General features: G+C 48.4%; 1 long non-coding RNA gene across 36 annotated transcripts in view; it reads right to left on the reverse strand.

The window, feature by feature from the left end:
• LOC128115271 (uncharacterized) overlaps positions 1–10,088 on the reverse strand; it is a 307,172-nt gene extending 297,084 nt beyond the window's left edge. For 17 of the 36 annotated variants that reach the window (XR_008220073.1, XR_008220074.1, XR_008220079.1 and 14 more), the window contains exon 1: positions 9,906–10,084. This is a non-coding gene — a long non-coding RNA (uncharacterized LOC128115271). Of the gene's footprint in view, positions 1–1,184; positions 1,280–9,905 lie in introns of all 36 variants that reach the window. The other 19 variants (XR_008220090.1, XR_008220085.1, XR_008220091.1 and 16 more) reach the window with 4 other exon arrangements.
• Between the last annotated feature and the right edge of the window lie 8,391 nt (positions 10,089–18,479).

Raw genomic sequence — 18,479 nt, forward strand, 5'->3', positions numbered from 1 at the left:
ACACCACACACACATACATACACACACACACCACACATATACACACACACACACATATACATCTTACACCACACCACACACCACACACACACACACCACACATATACACACACACACACACACACATATATACATCTTACACCACACCACACACCACACACACCACACACACACATATATATACATCTTACACCACACCACACACACATACATACACACACACACACACACCACACACACACACATATATATATATATCTTACACCACACCACACACACACACACACACACACACACACACACACATATATATATACATCTTACACCACACCACACACACATATATATATATACATCTTACATCACACACATATACATCTTACACCACACCACACACATATACATCTTACACCACAACACACACACACACACATATATACATCTTACACCACAACACACACACACACACATATATACATCTTACACCACACCACACACCACACACACCACACACACACATATATATACATCTTACACCACACCACACACACATACATACACACACACACACACCACACACACACACATATATATACATCTTACACCACACCACACACCACACACACCACACACACACATATATATACATCTTACACCACACCACACACACATACATACACACACACACACACCACACACACACACACATATATATATACATCTTACACCACACCACATACACATATATATATACATCTTACACCACACCACACACACACACACACACACACACACACACACATATATATACATTTTACACCACACCACACACACATATATATATATACATCTTACATCACACACATATACATCTTACACCACACCACACACATATACATCTTACACCACAACACACACACACACACACACACACACACACACACACACTCACAAATTAGAATGCCTGTTGTCCAATAATATGGAACCAAAGGTGAAGGCCAGGAGAAGGAACAGTCATCCATCATGAGAATTTTTAAGAAAAGTAACTAAGGCCGCGGCCTTTGCAGGCTGTTGCATTTGAACTCTCTCTGCTTTGGGCCTGAACCAACATGCCTCTATCTAGAACCATTTCTGCTGCTGATTAAAATTGATGACTACTTTGAAAAACTGAATAACCAAAGTACCTATTTCCTTCAAGATCTTCAGATAGATTTCCGTGTTGTAATCAATTAAGGACTATTTACCGAGCTCCTCCCAGGTGCCATATCCTGTGTGACATCTATAAATAAATCAGTAGAAATGCAGCTAAAGAAGAGGTGGTGGGTAGCATCGTTGTCTGTCTTTCCTTCCCACTTCTGTATTTCTGTGAGTCTGGAGCCCAGGAAATAAATTCCTCGGGAAAAGATTTAGCCAGCCACACTTCTCTGGAGGTTTTATTTTCTGTGCAAAGAGCCTGACTTGTGGAAGAAATCAGGGCAGCAGCATTGGGCAAGAGCAGCAAATGATTCCAGTGAGGACTAGGTTTCCCCATCCCCAGCAAATGGGGCTACACTTAGAAGTTAGGGTGGTCAATTCCACATATAAAGCTTCCCCAATTGTGACAGATTTGGGAGGACCAGTTGGTGAGTGGAACCAAGAAGAAGTAGACCATCTGCCCCAAACCACTCAGGCTCAGCCACCCAACAGGACATGCATGCCCTGGGGCTCTGTGTTCCTGAGCCACTGAGCCTTCTGGGAATGAAGACCAGCTTCCCAGGGGCTCAGTGACAATGTGGGACTCTGTTCCGTCTCCCAGCTTGCCTTCGCTATGTGTGTGCTCTTCCTTTAAGGAGACAAAGGGGTAAGCATGCCAGGACTACTAGTACATGGGATGGTTGAGAAATGCTTGCCATTGAAAGCTGTTTCACTTCCTGCCCAAGGCCTCAAAGCAGCTCTCTAATTAAGTTAGCCTTTGCTGCCGCTAACACCACTGGGTGGCTGCCTCATTCTGCCCAATTTTCATTTTTCAGAACTGGGTTACAATAATGGAACACTTGGTTTCTATTGCTTACAATTATACTTCAAGGCTGTCCAGCTAGGGGAAGAGTCAGTGACGTCAGGAAGAGGACAGGGTGGTGTGGAATGAGAGGGCCAGCCACTGGGGACAGAGCCAGCAGGCCGCAATCATCTTTCACCCTGCTCAGCAGAGGTCTGGCTTTCATGGGCTGACCTCGATCTGTGGGAAACTGAGTCCTTAGACTTCCTATAGACTGAGCGGCTAGCATCCACCCCAAGAGCAAGGGTCACCTCATTTGACATGTGCCTTTGCTCACTAAGCCCTAGGGTCAGCATATGACTTTCCCCAGTGACAGACACCAAAAGAAACACACAAGATAGCTTTGTGTTCTCCAAACACTGCCAGAGTCCTGTCACTGGGGGCTGCTGGGGCCTGAAAGACCCAGTTACTACAAAAATCTGAGTCCTCTTCATTGCTCACAAGAGTCTAGCTGAAAACACAGACAGCCGCTGTGTCTTTCATGCTAGATGTGTGCCAGGTACACCATACATGACGTCCACCTGCTCATTTAATCTTCCCAGGACATACTCAGAAAATGCAGACACAAAGTGGCGAGGTGACTTGACTTGGGTGAGCTGCCAACATGACTATCTATACCTGAGGGGTATGTGAATACAAGCCTGGGTTCCTGAGTCCCAGCATGCCACTGCAGGGATTTCTGGTCTACGGCTACCATTCTGTTTAAGAAGACCCCTTGGCCAGCTGTGTGGATGCATTTGGTCATTCAGCAAATAGTTCGTGAAGGGTCTTGCACATTGTAGGCCTTGAAGATGAGGAGGATGAAGTACATAGAGTCTCCTCCTCCAGATGAGATCAGACACCTCCAAGATAGCATGATAGGACTTTATTTGCACCAGAAAGGAGTCTAGGTTCTTATCCCCTCTCCTTGAGCCTCCAGGAGAGATTCAAAATCCTACTTGCCTACCTGCTACAAACTACTCCCTCATCCCAAACTATTTGCAAACTATCATTTGTCTGCCTGATGACCTCTGCTCCCTTGCTTCTTGCTGGAAGAATCCTCTTTGGACCAGAGCAGCCATGGACCATGTACAGAACCCCCAGTAGCCAGCAGCGGAATATCACCCAACTTTGACCAAGAGGCCAAAGATCTGGGGTGAGTGTATAGAAAACTTTATTTTCTGGATAAAATCAGATCAAGTGGGTCTCAGAACGTCTCCCCATGCTCCCCCACACCCTTCATCCTGCTTTTGACAACCAGGGCCATGAAAAGTCCATGAGACTGCACAGGCCAGCACTGAAGTGGAGCCACAGACAGAAAGGTTTCTGGTAGATGACATTATGTCCTCCTTTTTTCACCCCCATAGTAGCCACGCTCCATACCACCTGTTTCCCGACAGCATCCTGCTTCCTTCATGGCTCCTCCCTGAGGTCAGGAGCCACATCACAGGCCTGAGCACACGTGGGCCCTTCAAATGACTAAAGGTGTCACAGAACCGAATCGATTTCAAGTGTTCAGAGTGACAATGTCACAAGGGAAGGAGAGCCTGCAGATTGCAGGTTTGATGTGGCTTTGACAAAAGCAACTCAAACCAGTTAGCAAATCAGGCTCCATTTGTGGCCTGCTTTCCTTGACGGCGTCTCCTAAAAGCACAGCTTAACGACTCCGTGAACAGTTGTGCTTTTATTGGATAAGCGTAGTAAAAGTGCACAGAATAACTCTCTGCTGAAATGGAGAACTCTTTGGCAGCACCTGAACCAAGCTCATTTGTGCATTTTAAAACAATTTGCACTTGGCCTTGCGCTGTGCTGTTCTTGCCCACATCGCCCCGATGGTGCCAGTGCAGGATTACTCTGCGATGGCACACACGCTCCTTGCCAGGACAGAGCCATCACCCATATGCCCTCCTTCCTGGCCAAGTCACCTAACAGCAACGGCAGTGGTCTCTTGTAAGGGGCACCGCAAGGCAAGTACTTGGCAGCTTCCAAGTACTTGGAGAGGAAAAGCAAGAACCAGGGTGAAGGGAGGATGTGGACCACACCAAGTCGGAGCTTCCAGTGAGCCTCTCCACTAGCTATCACCTGACCATTACGTTTTGATGGTGACGATGATGCCCGATGATGCTAGAGATATACTTGGTGGTGATGATGATGGCTGTAATGATGATGTTGATGGTGTTCCTCTCAAGGTCATCCATCTCTTACTGGGGGCAGTGAGATTATCTTATTGTTTGTTGCCTTTTCTGCTCATAAAGTGCACCTAGGCTGGGGTCCATGGAATCTACTGGAAGTAGATTCATGCCTGAGAAGATGGCCCAGTGGGTACAGTGTTTGCTGGACAAATATGAGAACCTACGTTTGACTCCTCAGAACCCACATGAAGCCAGACATGGTAGCATTCATCTATAACCCCAGCACTTCTACAGTGAGATGGGGGATGGGAGGCGGGGGATGGTGAAGCTTGTGGGTCCCTGAGCATGGTGCACACAGCAACAAATAATAACAGACCCTGTCTCGTGTGAAGTAGGAGGTGGGGACCAATCGACACTAGAGGTTGGCCTCTGACCTCCACAGGTGCACCGTGGCAGACCTCCACACACCACACATCACAGACATATAAGAAAGTGAATTCAGAAAACACTGAAGACTGTCCACCAGCCTCTTCCACATTTGCTGTGAAGAGAGGAGAGCAGAAACAGTCCTGTCCACACAGAACCCAGAGACTCCCATAACCCTCTCCTGCTAACAGGGCCAGCAGGTTGTAAAATAGAACTCATAAATTCATCCAAAGCTTTCAGAAGTGCATGCCAAAACCCATCTTGGACCCTTTATCAGATGAGAGACCACACATACCACACAGACACATGCAGGAATGCATGCACACACACATGCACACACACACATGCACACACCAATTCCAGGCCGGTTGCGGTATGAGTCCAGTACTAAACTTTTACCTCTCCTCTCATTTAGGACTCTATGAATGGAATTATTCAGAAGTTTATAGACGAGGCCAGGCCTCAGGAGGTAAAGACGCTGTAACCGTGCTGGGATGCCAGCTCACACGCGGCTAGGTCCACAATGTGGTCCTCTCTGCTTCTCACTGCCCTCTGGACCTATGACTGGTCCAGGGAAGGAGGCAGAGGCCAACACACGGCCATGTCTTCACTCTGGTCCCAGATGTCAGGGAACGGGGGCTTTGGGAGCCCACTTCTGCTCTTTGCCAACACTGGCAGCGCCAGGGTGAGGGATCGAGCTCCAGAGGTTTCTATGAAGGAGATCTTGAATGACACAGGCCGCGTTCTCACTGGCTGAGTCATTGCTGTTAGCTGAATCATTTTGAAATATTTTCTAGGTCAGACATGATCATTATAGAAAATTAGAGGAAAGCAGAGCACTCTGGGAAAGGAAAAGGAAATCGGTTACAATCGTCTCTTGGCTAGGAAGAGCCATTCTACATGTTTTGGTGTATTCTTATACACACACATATGCATGCACACACACACACATGCACACATGCACATACACACACATGCATACACACACACATGCACACATGCACATACACACACACATGCACACACACACATGCACACACACACACACATACACATGCACACACACATACACATGCACACACATGCACACACACACACACACACACAGCCACACATATATTAATGATGGAGAGTCTTCCTAAGAAATGTACCGACACTTCAGGCCTCAGCTGCACGGCACAGCCCATTTCTCCTAGTCTCTGCACCCGCACAGGCTGGTGCCACACTGGATGCCGTACGGCAGCTGGAGTGCGATGTTAAGTATTCATGTATGCAGCCCAGTTTGTAATGACACATGCATAAGTCATGCTAAGCAGTGAATTGAACTACAGAGAATGTGACCATGCTACTGGCTGATAAGGAGTTTTCCAGCTCCATATTAACCCTATGGGCCCAGTGTTCACCAGCCAGAAACTTTAGGTGAGAGTCAACCCCCCATCTCTCTCTCTCCCTCCCTCCCTCTCTCTCTCTCTTACTCTCTCTCCTTTCCTCCCATCCCTTCTCTTCACAAATACATAACATGCCATGTCTACATGCATATTTGTTTTTACATTTAATTAGATTTAATAGTTTAAATCTAATATCATAACATTAATATCTTCTCATATTATTAGCTGCTCTTTAAACTGATTTAGCTTTTTTGTGTGCACATGCATACACATGCATGTGGGGGGTGGGGTGGAGGTCAGAGGTCAACGCCATGTGTCTTCCTCTATCACTTCCTACATTCTCTTTTGAGACAGGGTCTCTCACTGATCGACTAGACTGGCTGTCCCTTAAGTTCTAGTGGCCTGTCTGCTACTGCCCCCCCACCCCCACCCCCACCCCAGCACTGGAGTTACAGATGCACACCACCCTGCTCAGCTTATACATTTATGCTGGGGAAATCCTTCAAGCTTGCACACCAAGTCTGTACTTACCAGGTGAGTGTTCTCCCAAGCCCCTAAGTGGATTTTAATGACTTTAAAATATTTTATGTATGTAAATAGCAGAATTTATTGTTGATGCCTCTATTTTAGATATATAAAATGATCACTCCCCATACATTTAAGAATGGAAATCAGTGCTTACAGACCTGGCCTGTTCTTGACACAAATGTCTGGGAGTTAAAGTTCTGGGATAGGAACATTCGTAAGTCCCTGATCAACACTGTCAACTTGCTCTTTGGGAGAACATTACTAAGTCATACTGTCTTTGTCCCTTATTGGATGGGAGAGAGACTGCTGTAGAGCTCAACTAGGAAACGGGGTTTCAGCTAGACCTGAGGTCCAGATGGCCACACCCTCCCCACGGGAGTCAATACTTGGAATGAAGATGCTGGGGGGCATATTTAGTACAGGGGGTAGGAGGATAGAGGTGACCAGTGTCGTCCTCGATAGTTAGCCTTGGGGGAAGAACAGGCACAGACTTGCTGAAGAGAGTAAGGGGCTCTGGGCTGCAGACCTGCTTCATCACGAGAGTAGCCTGACAAGGCTGTCATCCTGCCTCTGCAGGAAGTCAAGCCCCTCTGTCCCATTGCGGTGGGAAGGATGGGTAGCCCACAGGGTGACATCGGTCACAGAAGTGATGAGACAACGGCAGCTTGTTCATTTGTGGTCAGCAGCCTTTAACAAGGAGGCAGATGATGACTTGATTCAGGAAGTGCTCCAGGCTGGAGACAAGTGGGAGACCCAGGGGCGGTGGGGGCCACACTATCCCTCAGGTGGCAGCTCAGACACAAAAGTTTTCAAGAGGATCAGTTTTCCTAGGTTTCTCCACAGTTTGTAAACATTTCGTCAGGTTTTTGAGGCTGGACCTGACATCCAGTCAACCTTACATGTAACTGGCCGCCATGTGGACAATGCTTTCTGTAACTCACAGGCCTCAGTGGGGGACAAAGGATGGGGCTGCAAACTCCCTCCTCGCTCACTGCCCCAGACCCCAGACTCTCCTGAGTCTGTAGGTGTCTAAGGGCTGAGCACACCATGATTTAGTGGCCACAAGAGCTTGGGATCCACAGACTGCGCCAGACACTGAGGGGGAAGTGTTAGCTCGACGAGGTTGAGAAAGAGGCCTCAGTTTACACTTCCTAAACATGTTGTCATTTATTTAAGAGAGATTTGGCCTTGTTGCCTGAAATCAGCAAATGAAAATGTCTATTGAGTTTTTTAAGTGAGCTGGAAATACATAAATCTACATTTCCATAAGAGAGACAACATCTCATCGATACTTAAATTTCTGATAGGATCAGAAATGAAAACATGAGACGTTTCCATAAAGTTCAAGACTTCAAAGAGTGAGTTAGAGGCTGGGGGGATGGCCCAGCGCATAAAGCACGTTTGACATAAGCACGAAGATCTGAGTTCGAATCCCTAGAGCCCTCAAAAAGATGGCTGCCGTAACACACCTCTAACTCCAGCACTCCCACAGAGAGGTGTGAGACAGAGACAGGAGAGTCTCCCAAAGCTCGAAGGCCAACTAGCATGCACAACAGAAAAAATTAACAACGAGACCCTGTCTCAAACAGCCTGGAAGGTGAGGGATTGAATCCTAAGGCCACCCTCTGACCTCGACATAGGTCACTTGACATGGGGGGGGGGTGCTCTTTAGAGGAGTGAATTAAAAGTCCAAATAACCCCAGCTCGTGCATCATCACCTGCCTCAGTCTCCCTCTTTGAGCTCCTCCTTCAGCCATCAACTAGTGGGCACAGCTACCAACAGTCCAATGCATCACATACTGGGCACACTGTCTTAGAACTAATTAAGTGAGCTGGAAATACATAAATCTACATTTCCATAAGAGAGACAACATCTCATCGATACTTAAATTTCTGATAGGATCAGAAATGAAAACATGAGACGTTTCCATATTAGCAGATAATTTTTTTTTTTTTGTATTGTGGTAAGAACTCTCGATATGAGATTGTCCGTGTTAACAGACAGGTAAGTGTTCAAGAAATTACTGTTGACGATCAGTCCAGTGTCTATAGTTTATCCATCCTGCTTTGGGGAAACTTCATGCCCACTCTCTCCTCCCAACCACCTCCTGGTAAACAGCTACCCTTCCACTCTTTGAGTTGTGAGTGGTTATTTTCCAGATGCTGCAAGTACATGGAGTCATGCGGTGTTTGTTTTCTGTGCCTGGCTTATTCTGCTTAGTATAACGTCCTCAAGGCGTACCTGTGCTATTGTCTGTTACAGAATTTCCTTCTTCTCGAGGGCTGAATATTATTTCATTGATTGTAGATGCCATGCCTCCTGTGTGCATCTTTTTGTCAACGGACATTCATTCAGGCTGTTTCTACATCTTTCCTATGTGGTCATTATGATTAAACCCATTCAACGGATGAGTCGACTGAGAGTCAGAGAAGTCAAGAAACCCTAAAAGTCAAGTTATCTAGTCAGACCAGGTCTTAACTAGCTCTCCACCTACTCCTTGTGTGCCTCAGCAGTAGTAATAGTACCTGTGTGAGAAGTTACCCGAGTCCCCTTTCCCCCTGCTCCACATGCTGCCTGCAGATCCTGCCGCGCTTGCCTGCGCGCAGTAAATGCAGAGGGAGGCAAGTCAGGTTAAGCCATCGGCTCTAAAGGCCCATTTCTACTATTCTACAATGTCCTTCTCCATCCAACCTGCAATTAAAACTCTTGGGGGCGGGGAGTCTAAAAGTCTGGTTCCTGCAGGATGGGCTGTAGCCTGCCATCTTAGGTACCTGGAGGGTCAATATTCACAGGCCCTCTTCCTTCCTGGGGCTGACAGTGCTCAGTAGTAGGTTGCTGGCTTCCAGGGATGTCCTAGCCAGAGAGAGCGGAGTGGAGAGAGAGAAACCACAGCCAATTAGGGAGGTTTTTACTGACAGGAGTCCCAGGAGGGAAATCTGGGGCCATCCCTGTGGAACAGGAATGGAGGTAGGCTGGGAAAGATTCATACAGAAGGAGGTGCTCTTGTGGAATTAGAACCAGACAGGAGAAAGAATGGAGAAAACAGTGGCTGGCCTGGGCTGGGTGTCTCTACATCTCTCTGGGGCTGGATGGCCTGAGGCAGGGTAAGTGTGCCCACCTCGATGCCCCACCTGCAGTTCCTCCTGCCGGGGATGCCGAGACGGGAGCCCTTGCACCAGCCCGGATGTAGCGACCAGCTGCCAACCTCATGGGGACCCAGTTCAATGAAACTCGCAGAGTTCAATTTTCACCTCAGCCCTAAAACGCACAATGAGGACCTGGGTGAGGAACGCTTTGGGATTTTTTTCCTTTCTAATTGGGAAATACACCCGGGAAGGTTAGGGGTGCTGAATAAAGAATCTCTTGGCTGAGTGTGACTAAGCGGCCTTGGCTGTCCCCCTTCCTTAGGAACTTACCAGATTAGCAGGAAGTCCCCTTCACCCAGACCACTTCACAGCATCAGAAAGAACAGAACATCCTGTCCCCACAGCTCTGCAAGGTCAAATCAATCAGTGGCATCTCCGTCCCCTTTTCTCATCAGAGGCCAGCATGGCTTCCCTCATCAGCATTCTGCCGGCTGGGCGTTGAGGCTACAGGAATTGAGAAGTAGGTCACCCCACCGGCTGGGAAGGCTGCTGTGTGGTTTCAGCTAACTAGGTTGCTGGAAAGCCCCCCTGCCCACAGTTATCCCCTGAGTCACCACCTCACCTCACGGTGGGGCAGCAGGCTGCCTCTGTCTACAGCTCGCTTTGGTAAAGAGAGCTGTGCTCTGTGGGGTATAGAGAAGGAAGGGACATTGGCCCTGAAACTAAATCCAACAGCATCATCCCCATTCACTGGAGACCTTCGAGAGCCTTCCAGAAAACGGCCTTAGTGGGTGAGCACCTGGGAGCGTGGCTGAAGACGGCCCAGTCGTGTCCTAGATTCCTAATGCTCTCACAGAAACAAGCACCAGAACCATAGGGACTGGGAGCAGAGGTGGCCCAAAGGCCTGCGGGGCTACAGACGGCACAGGTGGGAGTATTCAGAGAGGCAAGGCGAGGACCAGATGGCATCAGGATGAGAGTGACCCATATCTAGCCACCCAGTTGTTTAGATCCCCCAGCAGAATCAGAGCAAGGGAAGAGGACAACACAATAATGATCGTCTTCGGGCCGTGTGCTTTGTAAGGAGGTGGCATTTAACCCCTAAGATGCGGGGGACAATTTGGGTATTTTCTGATGGAAACATATGATCAGGTATCTATTTCAGAAAGATACCTCTGGGTCTAGGGAGTCTATTTAATCAGGTAAGTGCTTGCAAGACTGGAATTCAATCTTCAGAACCTATGTCAAAGAAAAGGCATATGTTAATGCCTCACTTCATCATCCCCACACAGGGTAGACAGAGAAAGGCAGACCCCAGGGGCTTACTGGTCAACCAAGCTAGCCTACTTGGAGAGTTCCAAGGCGTGAGAAGCCCTCTTTCAAAAAAAGAAGTGGACGGCATCTGAGGAATAGCACTCAAGTTTTTTCACTGTTGGGAATAAACATCTATAAGCACCAACACATACAAACATGGATACACGCACACACACACACACACACACACACACACACACACACACACACACACCACCACCACCACCACCACCACCTCTCTGACCAGGAGGATACAGGGATAGCTTAGAGATAGGGAGCCAGAGATGAGGCTGCAGGGACACACTGGGGACCCATTAGGCCTGGGGGAGAATGACTCAGGACACAGATTGCTGGGAGGGACATAAACTCACCCAGTAGGTGACAGTGTGAGGGAAGGGGGAGAGGCAGAACTTCTGATGAGTTGAGAATGATTCAGTCTATCCTCACGTAATACCTGTTGTGCGTCCCTGGGTACATGACCTGCATCTTTTTGCCTGATCTCCACAGTTCCCTGATATAGAACCTAGGCTTGTCCACATTTTGGAAAAACAAAAACTGTGACACAAAAGGAATCAGAGCACAGAGCTCAGCAATGTTGTTTGAGGGCACCTACCCCCAGAATCTCTTGTTAACCCCAACCCGGCACACCCAGCTTCAAGGGCGAGCTGGAAGATCTAGGTGGGTGGTATTGCTAGACACAGGCAAGAGGGATGTCAGAAAGAAAGCAGACATAGCCAGAGGACATCATTAATGTGGAAACTTTTCTGTAATATGTTCTAGAATGTTCTATATTTCTGTGCTGTCTAAGAGAATACCCAAATGCACTTACTATTGCTGTGGGTGCTTAAAATGTGACTACTTGGAATTTTAGCTTTTATTTCATTCTCACTAACTTAAACTACATGTGGGGACTGGTAGCCAGGATGGTCAAGGCAGATCAGGTTTGAGGCCAACATGAATTGTACTTGAAGCACAGTAAGCTCTACCTGGGCTAGTACCACATGACCAATGATTTCAATTTAACAGGTCTAAGCACGCGTTACTAGCTCTTCTCACCATTTCCTGGAATAACAGAGACTTATAAAGGTGAGGGAAGGACCTGTCTTCACAAGCCGAGAACCAGGGCGCTAGACTGGGGAGCTGGCTCAGTGGATAAGGTTCTTGGCTTGCAAGCATGAGAATCTGGGTTGGAACCCTGAAACTCAGATAACAACCTTGGTGGCTCACATTTGTATCCGCAGCACCGGGGAGAAACCAAAATGGGAAGAGCCGTGGGGCCAGCCAGTCCAGCCAAACCAAAGCTCTAGGTTCGGTGAGAGACCCTGTCTCAAAAAATCAGGCTGAAGAGCTCCTGAGGAACAGCCCCCAGAGTTGTCCTCTGCACACATGGGCATGCATACATACACCCAAAGAAAACCAGAACACAGCACTCAGTGATGGAGCCTGGGTGCTTAGCAACCCCCATCCCTCTCCCAAGTCCCTCCCAGAGTAGGATGAGAATACCAGCCTCAGAGTTGGGGACCACAGGTCATTAGTGAATTCACAGCCTAAAAGAGATTGCCTTGGGGTGCATTAGAGTTGGAGGGAAGGGAGCCAACATTTCCTAAAGGTGGATAGATACTTAAGGGACAATGAGAGTATAAAGGAACTCTCAAGGAATCCAAAGGAAGTATCTAGAAAACTAGGAGGAAACGATCTCATTTATTTTTCCCAACCACCAGTTCCTTCATGTCTTCATTTCAAACCAAAGGACAAGAAATTCCCTGGTCATCAGGAAGTCCACCTCCAGTGAGAGCCACCATGCACAAGAGCGATTGCCCAGGAGAGTGATCCATCAGGCCCAGAGCAGGGCAGAAAGGTGAAGGTATCCCTGAGACTCTGGTCCAGGGAAGGCTCTTGAGGAGGAGAGCAGCTGCTGCCCTCCACACAGGAGAACTCCCCTGGAGTGCAGTCATCCCCTTGAGTGACCTCAGTGGGTTCTGAGTGGAGAGAGGTTCCCATGCCGGCTCAGTCAGCCTAGGGTTGTAGTCTTGCAAATGCAAAGCTCTTGCTAGCAATGAGATGAAAAAAGCCCACAACGGGCCTGAGGAGATAGCTGGACACGAGAACCTGATTCAATCCCCAAAACCCACGTTAAAAAATAAAAGCTAGATGTGGCAGTGCATGCTTGTAATCCCAACATGAGGCTCCCTGGCCAACCAGCCCAGAGCCAAACTGATGCACTCCAAGCTGTGTGAGAGATCCTGTCTTGAGAAAACAAAAGCAGCCAAGTGGACGGCACTTGAGAGGACACTTGAGACTGGCCTTTGACCTTCACACAAAAATGTGCACTCGTGTACATGCATGAGTACATGTGTGCATTCATGCATACATACACTCAGGCACGCGCACACGGACACACACACACACACACACACACACACACACACACAAAGAAAGGTACACCTAAATGGTTTCCATGAGTCCCTATGGAATCCTAAGAGTGAGTGGTCCCATTGTTATTTCTAATGGGGATAATCTAATAACTCAAATGTGAACTAGAAGTATCCAGAGGGGTTCCGTAGTTCCCTTCAACTGACGCCTGCCAGGGGTAAGCATGTCTGTAATTACCTTCAGGGTTCGTGGCGTGCCACATGCCGTCTGCCAAGTCAAGCCCCTTCTAGTCCATTCTGCTTCTCAGCTTTGAATTGAGCCTTTTCAGAAAAGCCAAAGTAAGTCAAAAGAAAGTTTCCAGAGAGAGAGAGAGAGAGGCTCACAGATAAATAGTATCTTTGCTCCAAACTCATTGTTTCAAACACAAGATTTTGTTTGGAGAAAAAAAAAGTGTAATTATGTCGGGGTGGATTGGTAAATTCTTTGACTTCAAACTCAATACTTTCTGCAAGATTTCACCTGTGAAATCTGCAGCCTCTAATTACTGCCTCTCGTGTTAAAAAAGGAGATGCTTTCTTTCTGAGTGGCTAATAACTTTATTAGAAGAGGTAATTATAGACCTGACGGCAGTGGTCAAAAACACAGAAGTGTGTGGACGGCGGCGACATTCTGGTTTTTGAACCTTGAACGTGGTGCGGCAGGAGACACTTTCTCCTCTGGCACTCTGTTTGGAGTTGTTGGGTTTTCTTATCTCCCCTGACACACCACTTCTTTTTCAGGGGTGGGGAGAGAAAGCATTTAGAAATCGGTCCATTCCTGGATGAGTTTCTTCCCTTCCCAGAAAGTGGAGGGAGGGACAATCGTCTCCTGTAATTGGACAGTTTGATTGGAGGCAGGTGGTGCGGAGCGGAGGCAAGCAGAGCCACAAAGGCAGTTTTGGCTTCCAGCGCTCTTCCCCAGCTCCTAGCTCCGCCAGTATGACATGGAAATTGGCTCCCCAAACGCCAACAATAAATTTAGTCCCCGTGTCTCTAACAAGCACCTTATCAGGGAGGACGATTTTCAGCAAGCTGGACATCGCACAGACACAGAGCTGGCCTGGGGTACCCACACTCCCCAGGATGTTTTCCCAGGGCATGTTGTTGCTGCCACAAAACGGGGGCTTAGGCGTGATTCTGGAAGCAATCACACGCTATCATTTGAAAACACAGTGAGATTTTCCTTTTTCCGGGTAAACTGGCCTCTGCGTTGCTCCTGTTGCATTATCTTGAGCTAATATTTGCTTGCAATATTTTTGAGTAACAAGCCAAGTCAGCGTGGCATTGCAGATTACAAACGTCAGTCCTGAGAAGGGGCCAGACTGAGTGGCCGAGGGAGTGAGCAGACGCAGTACCCTACTCCCCTCCTGCTTTTAGGCGAAGCCCTGAGACCTAATTCTTTTCTCGAGGGCCATCTCCTTCATTTTGTCCATCCCCTACAGATCAGCCAACAACAGCATTCCTTTTTGTACAAAGAAAATGATGGCGAGCCTGGCCCCAGAGAGGCTGATTGCTTTGACCAACATCACACAGTAAGTCAGCGGAGAAGCCATGGACCCAGGCACTGACTCCCCAGACCCTGACTCCAACTGTATGTCTGTTAGCTTCCTCTCTATAGCAAAGGCATCATTTGAAACTGCCATTTATACAGATTTTAGAAGTAAAGAGAAGAGAGCAGGCCTGTAGCTCAGTAGGTAGGAAGCTTGCCCAACATCCATGAAACCTTGACCATGAGACCCAACACCACAGAAACCAGGCACATGGCCACAGGTCATCCCAGCACTCAAGTGGAGGCAGGGGAGTTACAACTGAAGGTAATCCTCTGCCTCAGCTATAAATCAAGTTGGAGGCCTGCATAGGGAAGGCAGAATTAATAGCTCTATTGAATTGCTGTCTTTTGTACACTGTGACAACTCAGTCACGTCATGTATCTCCCCACAGACATGTACAACTTGCCAGACGCCCCCTTAGAGACTGAAGCCCAGACAGGGGTGGGTCAAAGGCCGTGTGACCATACCTTGGTGGGACTGCTTAGCTGTATTGTCCCCTGCCTTCTATCTGAGCTTAATTCCCATTCGAGGACCTCGAAGATGGACTTGGGGAAGCAGAAGCCACTGGTCTCTGTTCCTCTTCTCAATTTGGCTACATTGAATAAGTCTTCCTTTTCTACATAATAATAAAAATAATAATAATAATAATAACATCAGTTACTTCCAGGTCCAGCATGTTTCCTTATTCATTTTACCCATGCTCAGATTTTTCTAAATGCACTCTAGATTAGCTTTCAGCTTTTAATTCATTTGCAGAACTTGAAAAGAACTTTCTCTGATCTCCAGTGGACGCGGGTGGAAACAATCATCTCCCCTCCGCTGTGTCTCCTAACAGTTGGCTATCTGTATCAAATTCTTCTGTGAAAACCGGTTGGCCAGTGTGCTCAGAGCCTCTGAATTGCAACACTCTTGTTTGCCCTTCCGAGCCTGTGGCTCACAGTCGTCTTGACCTCGCTCATGGGAGGAGTCTCAGAGCCCAAGGCTCTGGGAAAGATGCTGGGTCCTCTTGAGTGGCCAGGAAGGTTCTCAAATCTCATTGGCAGACAATATTCCCGGAAAGCTGACTGGCCAGTGTAGGGCATCAGAGATGAGCCTCTGCTAGTCTCTTAGACAAAGAACTCTTCTGCCCTAAATGAACAGCTTCATGTGGCTGCCACCCCGGTGGCTGATGGTAACAGAGAGAAAAGGGGTCCAGCAGCACCAGGGCCATTGTCTCGGAACAACTGCTCCCTGATTAAACCTGTCTGAAGGCAGACTGCATCTGTACAAAGGAGTGCTGGCTGGGAGATAACTCAGAAATCTTGGCAATACTACAGAACCAATATTTTTACAGAGGTGACACCATCTTAAACAATGTCCCCAGTGTGCTGGCTACAAGCGGCCCTCTATCCACAGCCAGGAAGGCTGACTGTCCTTCCCACCTCTTCTGAGCAGAGAGGCTCCGGGGAGGGGGCCAGGAAACAGGGGTAGTGAGTGATCGTGTTAGGGACACAGAAATGGGAAGGCCATTTCAGGGCTCTCCTGCTATAATGTCAACCTGCACCAAAACTGGCTTCCCAGGGTAGAGACAGACTGCAGGGACACGGTCTCAGAGGCCAGATAGTCTGCTCTATTTGTTTTTCCAAACCTGTGTAGAAACGGCCAGGCAGAAAGGTAATGCCACTCCACAGTCTTTCCTCCTGTGTCCCATCACCCTAGCACCTCACAGACAGGTGCAAGGGCCCCGTGTGACATGGCCTCCTCCCTCTTTGGCCGGAGCTCTGTCTCTGGAGAATTGCCACCCGTCCCTCACTTGGTCAACAGCAACCTCCTCCTTCCTAGAATTATCATCCCTTCCCAAAGCCTGTATCATTTCCCAGCCAAAAAAAAAAAAAAAAAAAAAAGAGCCCCAGCTGCCAACCCAATCCACAGCTTTATCTAAGCTGAGTGATCCAGCTGGGGTGAGGTGGAGGCATCCCACAGCCTCCTGAGGTGCAAACCCCAGGTGGACAGAGAGCCGGAAAGTGGCCCAGGCTGTATCATGGGGTCCTCGGCTGAGGCTGAAGGCCAGGAGACAGGTCCAGCGCACAGTGGCATCTGTCCATCCACTGTATTTGTTTGCTGAGCCAATATAAGCAAGGGCCGTGAATGGGGCGACTTGGACAACAGACATGAGCTCTCTAATAGTTCTGGAGGGAGGCTGTCATCAGGGTGTGCTGTGAGTTCTCTCTGGGGACACGCTGGGGACCCTCGTTCACCTCACCGTAAGGTTAACCTTTTCTTCTTCAACGAGGTACTATGGGCCATATTTTGACAAACTGTATGACGTGTCTTCTCTTTCCACACATAGTTAACATATATTCTAGAATATATGTTATTCTTTCAACAGACCCCACATCTTCCATTATCAGCAGTGTGCCAAGCTGGTTAATGTCCTGACACCAACGCTCTTGTTAGTAACATGGTGAGGCAGTTCTCCTGAGACTAACCGTCGTTCCCAGCCAGGGCCCACCACCCAGTTAGCGCTCAGTGAATTGTAGCTATTGATAATCTCTGTACATACACATTTTTACAAAGCATCAGATATAGGTCTAAAGCACAGGAGAAGTTAAAACCGGCTGTGTCCCCATGACAGACAGCGGGGACCCCAACCAGGCACTCCTTTTCATTATTCCTGATGGCGGAGTCCTGGGGTCAGATCACACACTAACTTGGGAAAACGACATCCCTGTCACATGCATCAGATGAGGTGGGAAAAGGATGCATTTGAGCAAAAAGGCAGCTGCCTTAAAATGGAAATTAAAACATGCCAACTTTCTCAGCACAGCCACAAGAAGCTTGGATGTCCTTGAGGTCTGTGAGCTGGGAGAGAGGTCACCCTGAGCCTCAGGGATACTGACAGGCTTCAGCCTCACGGAGGGCAGCACCCTGCTTCCCTCAGGCATCTGCTCCTCCTCTTCTCTCAGAACCTACCTGCCTCCACCCAGTAGCCTCGGGAGCCAGATCCTGCCTCCTCCACACCCAGCCCTGTGCAAAGGCCCTGCCTCAGAAGGACACCCATACTGTGGCCTTTGCCCGTCCTGTCCCTGTCAGGTCATTTGTATGTTTCTTATCACCCTTCAGCTACCATCCATCGTCAACGGCATTGTCATGGCCCCACCTTTAGTATACCCCTACGTGCGGATACCCCAAGAACTGAGAACACACGGAATATATATTCTTAGCAAGAAACAGAAGTTGGATAGATTAATCAAACCATTGAGGCAGGGAAGGCGAGGAGGTGAGGGTAAGAGCTTCCTGGAGGCGTCCAGCAGCCCTCACTCATCCGCCTCTCGATGCCCCACCACCCACACCCAGCCCAGCCCCGAGGATTCTTCGTTTTCCTCTGCAAAGATTGGTTGGGATGGTTTGGACTTTGGTATGTCTAACCAGAGACTTGGTCTTGCGATGTGTCCCACGCTGGCCTCAACCTCCCAAGTGCCAGGAGAATGGGCATACAAAACCATGCCTGGCTCCTGAGTTCCCCTCGGCTCTCTCACTTGGCCATGTGTGGGAAGCTATGAGCATTGAAACAATGAAGCCTTGCAGTCAGCCTGGAGCACAGACACAGAATGGAGTCATGGGATCCACCACAGCTCTAGAGGGGCCGA

The sequence above is a fragment of the Peromyscus californicus genome, unplaced genomic scaffold (genome assembly GCF_007827085.1).
Source record: "Peromyscus californicus insignis strain IS unplaced genomic scaffold, ASM782708v3 Scaffold_1__1_contigs__length_55948999, whole genome shotgun sequence".
Lineage (NCBI taxonomy): Eukaryota > Metazoa > Chordata > Mammalia > Rodentia > Cricetidae > Peromyscus > Peromyscus californicus.